The 17,104-nt window shown below is 39.4% G+C and overlaps 1 long non-coding RNA gene across 3 annotated transcripts in view; it reads left to right on the top strand.

The window, feature by feature from the left end:
* The first annotated feature begins 7,298 nt into the window (after positions 1 to 7,298).
* The window catches only part of LOC119240185 (uncharacterized), a 266,551-nt gene continuing 256,745 nt past the window's right edge, over positions 7,299 to 17,104 (top strand). For 2 of the 3 annotated variants that reach the window (XR_008551242.1, XR_005124099.2), the window contains exons 1-3: positions 7,299 to 7,409; positions 8,950 to 9,057; positions 9,603 to 9,678. This is a non-coding gene — a long non-coding RNA (uncharacterized LOC119240185). The remainder of the gene's footprint in view (positions 7,410 to 8,949; positions 9,058 to 9,602; positions 9,679 to 17,104) is intronic. The other variant, XR_008551243.1, reaches the window with a different exon arrangement.

The following is a 17,104-nucleotide window of genomic DNA, read 5'->3' as shown; positions in this document are numbered from 1 at the left end:
AGTAAAATGGCAGTAAAATGGCCAAATTAGGCATAGAATTGTCATGTTAAAATAAATGTGGTAGATGTATGCATGAAGTGACAGTAAAGAGTAATAATCCCTCTGACTAGCAGGTAAAGTTTCACAGAGGAAATCTTGCAGGATGTTTAGCAGGAACATGAAAGAAGGACTTTCCAAAGAGAGGTGATATCATGGAATTAGTTTTATTGTTGTGTAGTGATATGAAATTGAGTGTGTGCAAACATATGGGGGAAGGAAATGGAGGAAGGTGAGGTTGTTCACACAAGTTGGAGGGAATTTGGACTTTATGACGAAGGCCATGGAACATGCTGTAGGAAAGTGAGGGTATCTCTCTGTCTCTGAGATAAAGTTATCTCCCTTCTAGACCTTTGGACTTTATGACGAAGGCCATGGAACATGCTGTAGGAAAGTGAGGGTATCTCTCTGTCTCTGAGATAAAGTTATCTCCCTTCTAGACCTTTGGACTTAGAGCTCTTATGGAAATAGTATGATGAGAGAGTCCTTGAAACATGCAGGGATTTGAGCAAAATAATTTCTAAGGTCAATTAATTTTTAGCTTCATCCAGTAACTATGTTTCATGCAAAATGTAAAATACTGAGCACACAGTGGTGAAAGTCAGACATGAGCTGTAAGCTCCTTAATGAGCTTACATTCATTAAGGAGACAAGTTATGTACAATTAAACATATAGGCGAATAGGATAATTTCCAGTTGTAGATATTTAGAAGAAAATAAATAGGATGATGGAACAGACGGTAACTGTAGCAGGTGTTACTTTAGAAAGTTTGATCCAGGAAAGTTTTCTCTAAGGTTTGATATTTGAGCTGCAGTCTGAAAGATACAGTGCAGCAGCCATAGATGTGCAGAGTTTGTGGAAGAGCATTCCTGGGAGGGAGATACAGCTAGTGTATATGAAGGACTGAAATTGGGAAATAGTGTGAAATGTTATACAAACTGATAGAGGACCAGTGTGGTTAAGGCAGAATAAACAAGGGAAAGGATGGCACCAGAGTAATTCACAGAGGTAGGTGGGGGCCAGACCATGTTGAATGTGTCTTGTGGGCTCCTTATAATGGATTCCAATTATTGGCATGTAGGATTTAAGCTCGCAAGTGACATGATCTGATTTGCTTTAATGCAATCGCTCTGGATGATGTTGACAATGGATTGAGAGGGGGCAAGAGTGAAAAAAGAGTGCCAGATGCCAGATCTGGACCTATGGATTTGGTTGTGATAATAACTGTGCAAAGGATGTGGTAATAGAAGGGATGAGAAACAGATGTGTTCTATGCATTTTGAATGTAAAACTGTCAGGACTCGCAATAGCTTGGCTATGAAGCATAAGAGAAAGGGAGGAATCAAGGATGGTTTCCAGGTTTTTGCTTTTTTGTTTTTTTTTATTTGAGCAACTGGGTTGACGGCACTGAAATTTTTGATAAGGGGATAATTGGTAGAAGCCTGTGTGTTGGAGTGGTGTAGTGGGAAATCGTTAATTCTGCATTGGATGCAATAATTTTGATATCTCTCATTAGATATATTAGAGTCAAGTAGATGGTTGGGTATCCCACAAGAGAGAGGTCAAGGATAGAGTATAAATCAGCATATATTTAAAGCCATTAGTTTTGATAAAAACATAGAGGGAAAGAGTATAGAGAAGGGACGAGAAGGTAGACTCATGCTCTGAAATACCCCATCACTGAGCGAAAATTGTTCTCCCCCACCCAATTTATGTGTTGAAGGATGTTGAAATCCTAATCAATCCCTATTACTTCATGATGGGATTTTATTTGGAAATAGGTTTGTTGCAGATGTAATTAGTTAAGCTGGAGTCATACTAGAATAGGGTGGGTCCCTAATCCATTATGACCAGTTTTCCTTTAAAATGGGGAAACTTGGAAATAAGCACACACAAAGGGTGGGACTCCATGTGAATATTGGAGTTATGGCACCACCAGCCAAAGATTTACCAGGAGCGAGGAAAGAGTTCTGAGGCAGGTCCTTCCCCAGGGCCTATAGAGGGAGCATGGCCCTGTTGACGCCTTGATTTTAGACTTTTGGCATCCAGAACTGAGGACTGTGATAAATTCCTGTTTAGCTGCTCAGTTTGTGATGTTCTGTTACAGCGGCACTAGCAAACTAGAAAAATCTAAGTAGAAGTCAGGAAAAAAGTGAAACTACCAGCTTCTGATGTCATGGCAGCTGAAAAAAAGTTGCAAGAAGAAAGTGGCCATATTTTTCATTTTGGCTGATGAGAGATGAAGTAACAGGACAGAGAAAGAGCCATTAGATTAGGTTTTGCAATACATTTGAAAATTCTTTCCCTTCCATCTATCATATTTTAAATTGACATTCAATATTCACATATCGATGATTTTGATGATAACATCTTACCTTCAACTGTTAGAAGGGATGGGTGTGCTGACAGGTAGAGTGAGCTATTACAGTTACTTTTCTGGTTTGAATGTTCCCCTTCTCTCCTGGGAGTTGTAAGATCTTGTTCCAGGGTCCTGAGTCTTTCTCCTTTGTATCCATGACACCACTATATTCTGTAGAAAAGATGGTTGGTTGCTGCCTACTCACCAGCAGCAAGCGTCTCAGTGAATGAGTTGACCACTCAATTGCTCTGAACTCAGTTCTCCATTCACTCCATTCACTACCCACTACTTCCTGTTCTAACTCTGGACCACATCCAGAACCAATTCCATCTTCCAGTCTACCTCCTGCCCCCACATCTATTTTTAGCATTTTTGTTGGGAGTTTATGGATCATTGCTGTACCTTTTCTTGGTTGTCATCAGTGCTATGAATTTATTATTTAACAATGCATTTTCTTTCTTTTAAAAAAATATTTATTTATTTATTTATTTATGCATACAAGAACTGGGGTACAGGCCAGAGGTGTGGGGGGTGAGAGGATTCACCAGAGACAGAGTGGGGAACAGAACAGGCAGATTGACTGAAATACACTGCTGAGGGGAGCAGCGAGCCAGGAGAGGTCTGCTGTGTTTTAACAATGCATTTTCTTGGGTCATTTCTAGGAATTTGAATTGAGAGCAAAGACAGGCACAGACATATATTCTTATATCTTGAATCAGTCATGGTTATATTCCTTTTTTTGTGGATTAATATTGATTTCATCATCATATCATGTTTGTATTTTAATCGGAATTCACTAGCAAATCTCCTTGGATGATTCTGAACTATGCCATTTGAATCAACACCACCAGTATCAATTCCCAATACACATAGCCTTTATTGCCTTAATATATAATTATTCACTATGTACATATCACAGTTGGTGGCACTGAGAAATCTATGTTCTCTATTATTAGTAAATTTATGTTTTACTTTAAGAGCTAGCCACATGAAGGATTTTTTTTTGTTACAATTAATAAATTGTAACAAAATAAGAATCAGCAACATGAGACCTTGATTGGCCAGGACCATTGCAGTTACAGATGAAAAAAATCTAGTTTACACCATATTAAGTCTTTAAAAATGGTGTTATTTGATATATTCTTGTGTCTGCAATGCCTGGAACTCAGTAGACCTTCAATAAATATTCATTGAAAAATGATGAGGGGAATTTATTTTTTAATATAGCTGAAATGTCTAAGGAAAGTTTAGATTCAGGGATAACCATATCCAGAGATCCAGATCATGCCAGATGTCATTAGGTAGGCGTCTGACTCCTTCCTTCATTTTGCCCTGTTTTCTTCTGAATTGGCCTAATTCTCAGTAAGGTTCTTTCCATCATATGGTGGCTGCTGGTCTTTTGAAAGTGAATATCTCCCACCACCTCCTCCCCCGCACTCAATAGTTCCAGCAAAAATTCTTGGGTTAACATTCATAGGGTTGACTTAGTGAATTCTTGACTCGAGTTGTTGATTATCTCGTCTGTGAACTTGCAGTTTATTGTATTTTGTAGTTTTGTTTTTATTGCTATTTGCTAATGCAGCTGTGAGCAAACATTGCCTATGATTTAAATCCCCCACAGTAATAAATGCACACACACACACACACTCATATACACACACAGCTTCCTCAGAACAGTCCACAGCTCTCTGATTAATCACATGTGTAAAGTACAGTGTTTACGAGAAATCAGCAGGTGGCAATTAACATCCTAGAAATTATCTGGGAAACACAACTGGAGCTGCCACTTCAGGATGGAAATGTGGCAACAACCAGCAAAGTGACAAACCCTCTCAGAGCCAGCAATGAGCGGGCCTGGGAGGGGGCCATGCTAAGCACACCGCGGCTGATGGGGTGGCCCTGTGTGGATCACAGACTGCTTGCCAGCCTCCTCCACCTCCTCCTCCAACATCCACGAAGCAGTCTATTGGTGAGGACATGAAAGAGTTGCCTGATATGCAGATTGTCTTAGAGAAGCCTTTAACAAACACTAAAAACACAAAACCAAAGCTCAGGCCTCAGTCTAGGCACAGGCAGACACTGGCACTACTGTATTGAGTTATTTCCACACCACCTAGTAAGCAGCTACTGTCTTGAGCCCGCTGAATGGACCCCATGGCTGCTTTCCCTGGAGAACAGCCCCTCACTCTACAGGATCAGAGGGCTTAAAGCCTTAGTCCTACTCAGCACCAAGTCATTGTCTTTACTGTCTGGCTACTCAATATTTGGGATATCACCCCTTAGGAATTTCATGGCCACTGCAGAAAAAACATGGGCATATTGAAAAGAGCAAAAAGAGGAAACAGTTCAGAGTTTCATTTTTTTCCTTGAAGTGTCCTTTACCAATAGCTGCAAAAACATGTATTCAATAAGTATATCTATGTCTACATCTGTATCATCTATGTGAAGTGACAGTGGGACCTTGAATTTCAGCATCTGCTCTCCTGTTTGCTAGCAGTGTGACCTAGCAATGAGCATCAAGGCCAACTAGTGGTACTCAACCCTGGCTGCACCTTAGAATCACCTTCAGGAGTTTTGACAAATTACAGGAACTGTAATTTTATAGGAGTGTGGGCCATAACCCCGCACTTGTTACTTCCAGTAATAATATCTATACGTTAAGCAGCAGCTCTTATTATTTTCTTTTAATTGTATGGCTAACAAGTAAGTTCATCCTAGTTACACAAAATTCAAATAACACAGAATAAAAAGTGATGAGGGGCAACCTGGCTCCTTCATGTGCACAGGGTTGTAAACACTTACATTCCCATGTGTCCTTCCAGAAATTTATCTTCACAAAGATATATGTCTTCACATAAGTCTTTAATGATATAATTAGAACCAATGACATTGTTCAGTAACTTCCCATTTTTTTATCAATAGGTCTATGTGTCTTGGAAATCTCTCCATGTCATTAAATACAAATCTACCTTATCATTTTTATAATTGCATTTATCTTATGAATAATGAGTACACTATATCTTACTCAACCACTCCCAATATTAGTGGGTATTTAATTTTTTTTTTTTTACAGATTTTATATATTTATACAAGAACTGGGATACAGGCCAGAGGCGCGGGAGGGTGAGAGAATTCACCAGAGACAGAGCGGGGAGCAGAACAGGCAGGTGGACTGAAAACCCTGCTGAGGGCAGCAGCAGGCAGGACAGGAGAGGTCTGCTGGGTCTGTCTGGCTGGCAGGGAATCGGAACCCACACTACAGAGGCTGTAGACAGCATCACAGCACTGCGCTCAACCCGCTGCCCCACTGGGAGGCCCATTCAGTGGGTATTTTAGAGAGTATCTGAATTTCCACTCTTCCAAACAAATCTGCATCTACATGCATCTTTGAGCAGAGGAGTGGGTTTTCTTTAGGTTATTCCTTCCATTGACATCACTGGGTCAAAGGTTATTGCATGTAAAGTGATATTAAATCCTGCCTAATTGCCTTACAAAAAAGCTGTGCCAATTAGCATTCTTAACAATGATTGATGAGTATTTGTCTTCTATACTTCTTATTTCTCACTTTTTTTAGGGTGGTATTTTCATTTTAGGAATAGATAGCCCATCACCAGGTGACAGGACTTAAAAACAAAGAGTATTTGTCTTTTTCATTTCCCTAATGACGAATGATGTTGAGTCCCTTTGTATTTGTTTATTAGCACATGACATTTCTATTCAAGTGTTTTGTGCTTTTAAAAAAAGCTTTGTGCCTTTGGCATTTTGGTCTGTGAACCATTTCAAATTAATTTTCTATATAGAGTGAAGCCGAGGTGGGGAGACTTCTGTATTTTTTTCCTGTATGGATGTCCAGTTGTTCCAACATCATTAGTTAATTTTTTTCTTTCTCCATTGACTTGGTACCTTTGTTGAAAATAAGTGGATTGAGTATGTGTAAATCTATTCCTGGACCCTATTGTGTTCCATTGATCTATTTGCCTACCCTTACTTTGAGTCTTTGTCTTTTAATGGGAGATTATTGATGTAGCTTGTTGGCTTTCTTCTATATAGCCTAATTTCTTTAATCAGGCTCAATCGTTCTTGGTTACAGCAAGGGGTAATAAAGGCAAACAAGGCAGAGCGCTGTCTGACTGTGAGTAAGCCAATTCACATAGTCCTTAGAACAAGCCCTGCTTTGACTTGTGTGGGGTTTCCTTCCACGTGTCAATGGTGGTTAGATAAAAGTATTAGGCAACATGGATTAATCAACATTTTCTAGCTAAGCTATGACCATGTCGGTGAAGGTAGAATAGGAAAGCGGTAGCCAAGGATTTTTTGAACTCTCAGTTTCAGCTCAATTTCTTGAATTCTCGTTTCAAACCTATCTCCCACTCTTATCCTCTGCTCGCTGCTCAAAAACCTCCCAAACTACTCCCCAGACCTTTTGCCAAAGTGGAACTGGTTAGACCATATGCTCTTCTGCCTACAATTATTGTTTATTCTGTCTACTTCATTTGCATGTGGTTGTTCTAATTATAATATCATTATCAAGAAAAGGAGCCCAGGCCTCCCTGGTGGCGCAGCAGGTTGAGTGTTGAGCTGTGAAGCTGTCCACAGCCTCTGCAGTGTGGGTTCGATTCCTGGCCGGCCAGGGAGAAACCCACATGGTGTGGGAGACCTCTCCTGCCTCTCCTGCTGCTCCTCTCAGCAGTGTCTTCGGTCTGTCTGCCTGTTCTGCCCCCTGCTCTGTCTCTGGTGCGCGCCTCTGACCTGTACCCCAGCTCTTGTATAAATGAATAAATCTTTAAAAAAAGGAGCCCAACACTATGGGCAGGAGCCCTATGGTTCCTTTATGATAGGGCTGCTGTAACAAACTAGCGCAGGCCGGTGGTTAAAAAATTTTATTTTTGCACAGGTCTGGAAGCTACAAGTTCAAGATGAAGGTGTCAGCAGGGTTGGTTTCTTCTGAGGCCTCAATCTTTGACTTACAGATGGCTGTCTTCTCCCTGTGCCTTCACATCGTCTTCCTCCTGCGTATGTCTGAGTCTGAATTTCTTCATTGTAGAAGGATACTAGTCATATTGGATTAGAGCTTACCCTAATGACCTCATGTTAGCTTAATTATCTCTTTAAATAGACTATCTCTAAGTACAGTCACTTCTGATGTACTGAAGTTTAGGACTTGAACATATAAATGGGGGGGGGCATTTGGCCACAGCTGGACTCTGCTATACTTGGCTGGACTCAGCTGTGGTTTTGGCTCATGACACTCCTGTGGCCCCAAGAATATACAACTCTCTGTTGTCTCTTATTTTGCTCAATTCTTTTTCTCCTAAGGCCCTCCCTGAATTCACAATATAATTTAATTGCTATTACATGACATACATAATACATCCAAACCCTTTGTAAATCTATTTCTTTATTTTTTTAAAAAGATTTATTTTATTTATACAAGAACCGGGGTCCAGGCCAGACATGCGGGGGCTGAGAGGATTCATCAGAGACAGAGTGGAGAGCAGAACAGGCAGATCTACTGAAATACACTGCTGAGGGGGGCGAGACAGGAGAGGTGTGCCGCGCCACGTGGGCTGCTCCGTGGCTGGCAGGGATCGAACCTGCACTGCAGAGGCTGCGGACAGCTTCACAGTGCTGCAGCTCAACCCACTGCACCACCAGGGAGGCCCTATAAATCTATTTCTTAATGTTTCTCTCCTCTAATCAATAGATTTACCTTCTTATTAATTTGCCTTTTAAGAGTTTTCTGCCTCCCCCCCTATTACATTTTATGTCTTCTGTTTACCACCCTTGTTCTCCCTCCTGCCTCCCTGCCCCCTTCTCCTGCATGTTGTTGCATGGATTGAGTTTCTTTGGTTCATTTCTATATTGGGCTTTGGAAGTTATAGATTCTATTCTTCAGTGGTTGCCCTAATATTTTAACACATTAAAAAACCATTATTAAATTAGAGCACAAATATGAAAAAAGTTAAACAATACAGAAAGACATGAAATGAAAAACAAGTCTTTCAAAATCAGATTTCTCACCTCTCCTACTTTCTAGACTAATGTAGTTTTTAACCATTTCTCTTTTTAATTATTTAGTGGTTACTGCCACAGCTTAAATAAGACTAAAGCCTTATATGTATATTTTTTATTTATCATATATGACAGTGTACTGATGCCCTATTTTGAAAATTAAAGAATAGTCTTACTTAAAATTTCACCCCCATATTTCAAGCTAATTACTTTATTATTTGCTATTTTTAGTAGTCCTAGAAATTATTCCTATAATTTAATAAAGAAACCCTATAATTCCTATAGATTAAATATGACCTTTGAACTTTAATCTCTTCATCTTAAACGTCTGTTAGACATTACCTCTTGATGCTATCAAAGATGTGGAAAACAATACTCCTACATTTTTATCCATGATCCATTTGTCTGCTTCTCTCTGCCTCCCAACTTCTGTACATTGCAAGATTTATAACGTTTACATTTTGCTAATAGGTTTTGTATAGAAATTGAAAATGGAGAAACACCACCTACAATGTTATAATATAATTATCTTTCATTGCAGAGCCTGTTGGTTTGCACCCTTACGAGCTTCCTGGGTGAAATCTGCATCTGACTCCCACATACAGAGAACAAGGAGAGACCAAAGAAAAAGGCAGACTGCTCCAGATTGGTGAGTGGCAGTTTTTACATTTACACATATGGCTTGTCTTGAGTGGCCACAAGAAGAGCAGATCTTTGCACCTGCCTGCCAGGCTCTTGAAACTTTCAAGGGTCTTAACCCATTAGGGCTTGAAAATCTCTGACCCCCTTTGTCTAGGATGACCTCCCACCATTTCTATTGTAGCGCTGCTTCATGAGACTGGTTATGTTGGTGGGGTGGTGATGGAACTGGGGTGTAGCCACTGTGGAGGCTTACTGTCATCCTGGACTTCACCCACAAAGTAGGGAGAGAGGCCTCATATAGTTTATTTTGGTTTTCCCACTTGCCCTAGGATTTCTATTTTCCTTCTCCTTTCTCCTCAAGGCTCAGCTTGGGACAGGTTGGGGAGGAACAGTCACTTTCTTTTAGGACAAGAATTAGTAAATCTAGTTTTCTCTGACTTTACACTCTCCTCTCTCAGTGCAGAGGATCTTTGTCTTTCCTTAAGGGTAGGAACACAGACCTTACTCCAATGTTATTGTCTACTCCTAAACTTGATGTCCTGAATTCTTTAGGGCCATGGCCATTGATATATCCACAGACGCACCTGGGAGACTCAGAAACCCTTTCTGTCAAATGAGTTCCTCTGCTGTGAGTTTCAAAAGCCTATTTTTAAAACTAAAAAGCTGAACATCCCTGCTCTTCTTTCTCTTTGCATTTCTGCTTTAATAACTCTACCCCGAGGGCATGGGTATAGAAAGCTTTTGCTGCTTTCTAAATGGGGAAGATGGATAGTGGAGCAGGAGACCCTGAGGAAAGAGTCATAGCTTAAAATTAGAAAATGCTACCCGGGGGGCCTCCCTGGTGGTGCAGGGGTTAAAGTCTCAGCTCTATTATGCCATCACCAGCCACTGAAGCATAGTTCGATCCCCGGCCAGGGAATTGACACACATGGCACAGCAGACCTTTCCTATCTCGTCCACTGCCCCCCTCAGCAGTGTATTTCAGTAGATCCGCCTATTCTGCTCCCCACTCTGTCTCTTGTGAATCCACTCACCCCCACACTTCTGGACTGAACCCCAGTTCTTCTCTGCATAAATTAATTTTAAAAATCTTAAAAAAAAAAGGAAAATGCTATGCAGCATGTGCAGAGTGATGGGGGCCCACACAGGATACTGGTCCCATCCCACTCTCCAGCACACTGCCCAAAGCCTGCACATCCACATCCAGAGACTATTGCCATTTGTGACAACATGGATGGAACTAAGGGGATGGTGCTAAGTGAAATAAGTCTGAAGGAGGAAGACAAATTTGATTTCACTCAGATGTAGAATATACAGAAGCAAAACACAGGAACATAAACTAACCAAATCAAACCCTTGAAATCTGACTATAGAACTGAGGCTACCAGAGGGAGAGGGAGAGCGAAGGGTAGGAAGCTAAGGGGCGAGGGGGCCTGGCATTCTATGGTGGAATTTTTGGTGCTTTGGTGGTGAGTGTGGGGTGATAACATACATTTGTAGAGGTGTGAATCTGTGCCCCCGAAACATACAGTGCTGTAAATTAATGTTACTGCAATAAAACATAATAATAAAAGGCAACAAAACCAGAGAATTACTTATGGGTTTGTGATAAGCCCCAGGGGTGGGCAGGAGGGATCATGAGAAGGAGTCTGGACTGGAGTGATGAGAAGTCATGGCTTTTTGTCTGGCATTTGCTGCATAACATTTGTGTGCCTTGGAGTAAGTCATCTCCCTGTTTTTGTGCTTCAGCTGAAATGGAACAGGGCCTGGAAGGTTCCCAACTCTTATGGTTTTACTATGCATGATTAATGACATTGAGTGAAAACTTCACAACCTCCCAAAGTCTCAATTCTCTAGCCTGCAAAATGGGCTAACTGCCCATGTGACTTGCTCCACAGGGGTTTGAGGAGGCTCATATGAGCAAGTGAGTAAATATTTTTAAAAGTGCAATGTACAGAGGGAAAATGAATGTATGAAAATTCAGGAAGTGTCTTCTCCCAGCCTGTCCTTCAAGGGCCTCCTGAGACATTCACGTTTATTGACAAGGAAATGGCATTTTGGTGGTACCAGTTAATCTGCTTTTCAGTGGGGCTGTAACCTTGCTCCTTTAATGCTAGTCAGTGCTAATCCAAGAGCTAACAGCAGAGGGCAGCCTGTGCTCAAAAATGACAGAACTCTTTCAGGCTCTAGCAAGCTCCAAGAAGACAGCGGTTAGGATAAGATGCTTGTAGAACACATTAATGTTGGAATCTGGGAGAGTAGCTCAGGATTTTCATTGTTTTTGCTCTAAATATTTATTTAAAATTATTGCTTTGAAAGGGTCGCATACACTTGGTTGGAAAAACGTTAGAATCTATAAGAGTTTACAGAAGACTGCTTATAGTGGCCCACAAGGCTCCCCTACTCCCCATAGGGATTACACCCCACCTCTCTCCCCATAGCTTGATCCCCTTTTTACCTCTCTGACCGCCAATGCTACACTCTCCCCTGGTTCCAGCCCACCCTGGAAAGCTCTTGTTGTTTGCACTTGTTGTTCCCTCTCCTAGAAGGCTCTTCTATAGATATCAACAAGTTTCATTCCTTCACCTCCTTCAAATCTTTACTCAAATATGACTCTCTCATAGAGGTTATTTTTTAAAAATATTTTGAAATTGAAGTTGTATTTGTTCACAGCACTGCATAGATTCTCAAATTTCATTTTCTAGCCATACCCACCATCATTCATCAACTACCACCAACCAAAGAGCCTCTTGCACCTATTTATTCCTTCCTTCTCCTCTGTTGTCAGAACCTACACGTTTGCTTTTGTTTTCTTAATATTGCACAAATTAGTTAAATCATAAAGTATTTGTCTCTCTGCTGACTTATTTCACTTACTGTAATCCCTTCATGGTTTGTCCATTTATTGCAAGTGGTGAGACTTCATTTTTTTTTCATGACTGAATAGTCCACAGTGGCTGTACCAATTTACATTCCCACCAACAGTGGACAAAGGTTCCTTTTTACCCACAGCCTTGTCAATATTATTTCTTGACTTTTTGATAATAGTCATTCTAACCAGTGTGGAGTGAAACCTCCTTGTTGTTTTGATCTGTATTTCCCTGATGGCAAGTGAAATAGAAAATCTTTGCACATGTCTGTTGGCCATCTGTATATCTTGGTGAAATGTTTATTTGGCTTATTTGCCCATTTTAAAATCAGGTTGTATATTTTGGTGCTGTTGAGTTGTGTGGATATACACTTTGGTTAATATTTTGCATATTAACCCCTTGTCAAATATCTTCTCCCATTCATTAGGCTGCCTTTTCATTTAAACGATGGGGTTTTTTTTTGACATGCAAAAGCTTTTTAGTTTGATGCAGTCCTGTTTGTTTATTTTTGCTTTTGTTTCTCTTGCTGTTAGAGACTAATCCAAAAAACACCACTAAGACTGATGTCAAAGAACTTTTTATTTTTTAATTTTTTTAATAAGTTCTGTGTTTATTTACTATTTATGTATGTATGTATGTATGTATGTATTTATGCAAGCACTGGGTACAGTCAGAAGTGCGGGAGGGTGAGAGAATTCACCAGAGCACCAGAGCCAGAGCGGGGAGCAGAGCAGGCAGAAGAACCGAAGTACACTGCTGAGGGGAGCAGCGGGCAGCAGGAGAGGTCTGCGTGCCATGTGGGACCCTCCTCAGGTGGCCGGGGGAGCAGCTGGGGATGGAGCCAGCGCTGCAGAGGCTGAGGGTAGCTTCGCAACCCAGCGCTCAACCGCTGCGCCGGGGAGGCCCCTCAAAGAACTTTTTAATCTATGTTTTCTTCTATGGTTTCAGGTCTTATGTTCAAGACTTTCATCCATTTTGAGTTGATATTCGTATATGGTATAATATAGTAGTCTAATTTTATTAGGTTTCATGTGGCTGTCCAGTTTTCCCAGCACCACTTAGTGAAGAGATTTTCCTTTTGGTATTGTAGAGGCTATTTTGTCCTAAGTGAGTTGCCAGTGTATTGTGTGATTTTATTTTTGGGCACTCAATTCTATAAAATTGATTGTGTGCCTGTTTTTATTCTAGTACATACTGTTTTGATTACTGTAGGATAGTTTGAAGTCAGGGAGCATGATGCTTTCATTCTTATTATTTTTTCTCTATTAAATGTCTTTTGTGGTTCCATACAAATTTTAGGATTTTTGTCTATTTCTGTGAAGAATGCCATTGGGAACTTAATAGGGATTATATTGAATCTATTATAGCTTTAGGTAGAGGGGCATTTTGAGAATGGCAATATTGATTGTTCTGATCCATGAATATGGACTGTCATTCTATTTCTTTGTGATTTCTTCAACTTATTTCAACTGAGTTTTAGTTTTCAATGTACAGGACCTTTGCTTCCTTGGTTAAATTTATTCTTTGGTATTTTACACTTTTTGCTGTTATTATGATGGTATTATTTTCATCATTTCTCTTTCTGCTAGTTCATTGTGTATAGAAATATAACAATGTAACTTTACTGTATTTGTTTATTATATTAATAGTTTTCACTGGAGTCTTTATACTATCATGTCATCTGCATATAGTGACAGTTTTGCTTTTTCTTTCCAATACAGATACATTTTATTTCTTTTTCTTGCTTAATTGTTCTGACCAAGACTTCCAATGTTAAATAACAGTGATGAGATGAGATGCTCACTCCCTTTCCCTTGTCCCTTTTTTCAGTTTCACAGTAGATCCTGTATTTCTTTCAATTTTTTTATTACCACCTTGGCCAAAGTCACCACTGTTCTCTCTCTTCTGGATTATTTACTGCAGTGGCCTCCCACTCAGTTTTCTTGCCATCATCCTGCACCTCTCCAAAGCATTCTCTATGGTGTCCATAATGATATTTTCAAAAAATGTGAATCAGATCATTTCCTCTCCCCTTATACTAGGGTATAGAATGCCTTAGTATGCCTCATCAAGGTCCTGTGGTTTACCTCCTACTTCTCTCCCTTTAAACACTCTTCAGTCTATTTTTCTGTCTTTCTCATTTTTCTTCAACTGCTCTGACCTTCTTTTTGTTTTTGGGAACACTCCAGACACATCTCCCCCACCTCCCCACATCAGAGCACTTGCTGCATCTTTTGCTTTGATCACTCTTACTGCAGTCTTATGTAGCTCCTTAGTTTTCACGTAGTTGCATGTAAATAACACCTTGTCATAGAGGCCATTTCTGACTTTCCTTAGCTAAATTCATTTACCGATAATCTTTATCGTAGAAACACTTTATTGTTTTGTGACATGAAGACTTATTGTTTTCTCCTTTAACTACTTATATAATAAATTCCATGAGGGCAGGACTACTGTGTTATCAGATTCCGCAAAGCAGATGACACAAAAGACTAAACAAAAATTACATTAAATTTGTATGTCAATTTGGGAACAATCGACATTTTTACTATATTGAATCTTCTAATTCATAAATTGTTAGTATGTAGACCATGATGTCATCTGTGAATACGAATCATTTTATTTCTTCCTTTCTGATTAGTGTGCCTTTTCTTTTCTTACTTTATTGCGTGGGTTAGAAACCCCAGTCCTATATTGACTAACAGTGATGAGGATGGATGTCATTGCTTTGTTCTCAGCTAAGTCATACTTTTTTTATTTGAAATGCCAATGTACTTTAATATGGCCCATGATTCATTTTACTATAGAATTAATGAGAATACACAAATGGCATATTGCTCTCTGGCTTAGTATTAGTTATATCTTTTGATACAGTAAAAATAGTTAATAAATTATATAAATCAAGTCTAACAAGAAAACAACTAATTTAAACTGCCTTCAAGTCAATGGACATGATAATAGTGACTCTAACAGTTTTGAAAAAGAGGGAAAGGTTATAAACAAATGTTAAGTATTCATTATTCAAATATTAGTAAAATTTGAATGATTTTGACCTATAAGTAGTACCAGCAAATAGATGTAGTTAGCTCATCACTTTAAACACGAGTTTGCAGGATGAAATGGAAAGATTGAGCACAGATGTTAGAGTCATTCTAACCCATAATCAAACCAGATTCTACAAGGTACTATTTGTGTGATCTTAGAAAAGTGACTTCATCTTTCTCCATGTTCCCTCATTTCCAAAGTTGAGAGCGTACTTATGCTTTGAGTTAGTTAGAGAGCGTGGTAAAGTTAGGGGGTTAGGAGCTGGGTTATTTGAGCTTAGATCACACCCACCACTCCCAATAGGTGGTTAGCAGCTGGGTTATTTGAGCTTAGATCACACCCACCACTCCCAATTTTGTGACCTTGGATAAATTTCTCATTCTCTGTGCCTCAGTTTCTGTAGAACATAAAGACACTTTGTGTTTTGTCCATTAAATGGGTAAAATAAGAACAAATACTTCCTAAGGGTGTTGCAAGGATCGAATGAGTTAATAAATGTCAATGCTTAGTACCTTGTACACAGTAAGCACTAGAGAACTGTTGTGATATTTAAATGAAATAATATGTGTTTAATACCAAGCATAGGGTGATGCTCTATGAAACTATTTCTGACACTAAGCCCCATGCTACTAAAAATGATTAAGTAGCACTGAAGGACTCATATTGAAAAGCAACAGTTTCCCACTCCACCCTTTTTTTATTTTCTGGATATAATCATTTTTCATTCTTTGAGCTGTTTTCTAGATAGCAAATTCCGTTACCTATTTCTTTATGTACGAACTTTAGGTATCACCTATTTACTTCCTGAAATAATGACTGAAAATTTAGCTCTCTTATACTCCCTATCTCCATCCTTATATGATAATGATATTGCTATTTATACCAGTAGAGAATATTGCTTACTTTTTTAGAATATTGTATTTTTGTACAATAGAATATTGTACTTTTCTAGAAATATTTCCTTATCACCTTCCCTTGTACTGCTCACCTTTCTCCTATACAACAGTTTTTCCAAGTGTTTCATCCTATCAGTTGCTCAATCAAATCTACTTTTTTCCTCCCGGAGACTTCCAAGTCTTCCACTGTTTTCTGTCGCCAGAGTGTCAGACAGTTACAAAAAGATTAGTCTTTTTGCCTTTCTCTTCCAGCCAATTCCACCCCTCTCCCCAAATGGCAATTATTACTTGTTTGTGTTTTTCTCTCCTCTTTCTTTTTCTCTGTCCAGGGTTTTGGCCAGCTTATTTTTTTAATTCAACTATGTCTCAGCTATTTGGTGGCCTTCTCAACAGTCCACTCCTATTAGTATTATTATTACTCTGTTATTCAACTTTTGGCTCATTATAAATTAGCATTTTGAAGTGTTCTCATTTACATAGGGCACCCCAAAGATGACTTGATCCACAGCTAAAAGGGCAATTGTTCTAATGCATATATGATTGAGGCAAAGCCCTTGCAGGGCCTAGCAAGTTAAGGGCAGCTGATTATAATGAAAGGCTTAAGTAAGGCATAAATGCTTCAGGCATGACAAGAACACAGACTAAAAGAATTGATGGTATATTTCAGTGAAAAAAATATTCATCAAAGAGAAACCTTTCCTGAAGGAGTGCCCAGTCAAGGTGTGGGCCTTTGAAAAGCTGGATCTGTATTTTAGGAGACAGCAACCCACTTTGTTGACAGGTCATAAGTCATGAAACACGTTTAATAAAGAATTCATTGAAAAACACTATTTCAACACCAGGCTATAAAGTTGGCCCCAGAAGAGTAGGACTTAGGAAGGTTTTGGAACATGTTATTGGTTATCAGATGTTGAACTTAAAAGGCTACATCTTTAAGATTTATGAAACAATGTGCAAGCATCATGACCTTGGACTTAATTCAGAGTTCCGTTATTATCTAAATGAGTCCATCTATGTACCCACTGAGCTTCCATTGTGTATTCTCTTCTTGCTAATTCCTCTATCTTTGAGTGTGGAGTACCTATAGGGACTGACTCTCACATTTGCCACACCTGGTTTTTAGTTTTTTTTTTTTTTTTTTTTTTTAGATTTATTTTATTTGTACAAGAGCCAGGGTATTGGCTAGATGCGTGGGAGGGTGAGAGGATTCACCAGAGACAGAGCAGGGAACAGAACAGACTGA

This window comes from Talpa occidentalis, unplaced genomic scaffold (genome assembly GCF_014898055.3).
Source record: "Talpa occidentalis isolate TD23 unplaced genomic scaffold, MPIMG_talOcc4v2.1 talOcc4.12, whole genome shotgun sequence".
NCBI classification, from domain to species: Eukaryota; Metazoa; Chordata; class Mammalia; order Eulipotyphla; family Talpidae; genus Talpa; species Talpa occidentalis.
Note: the sequence above shows the minus strand (reverse complement) of the source record. Positions and strands in the feature narration are given on the sequence as shown.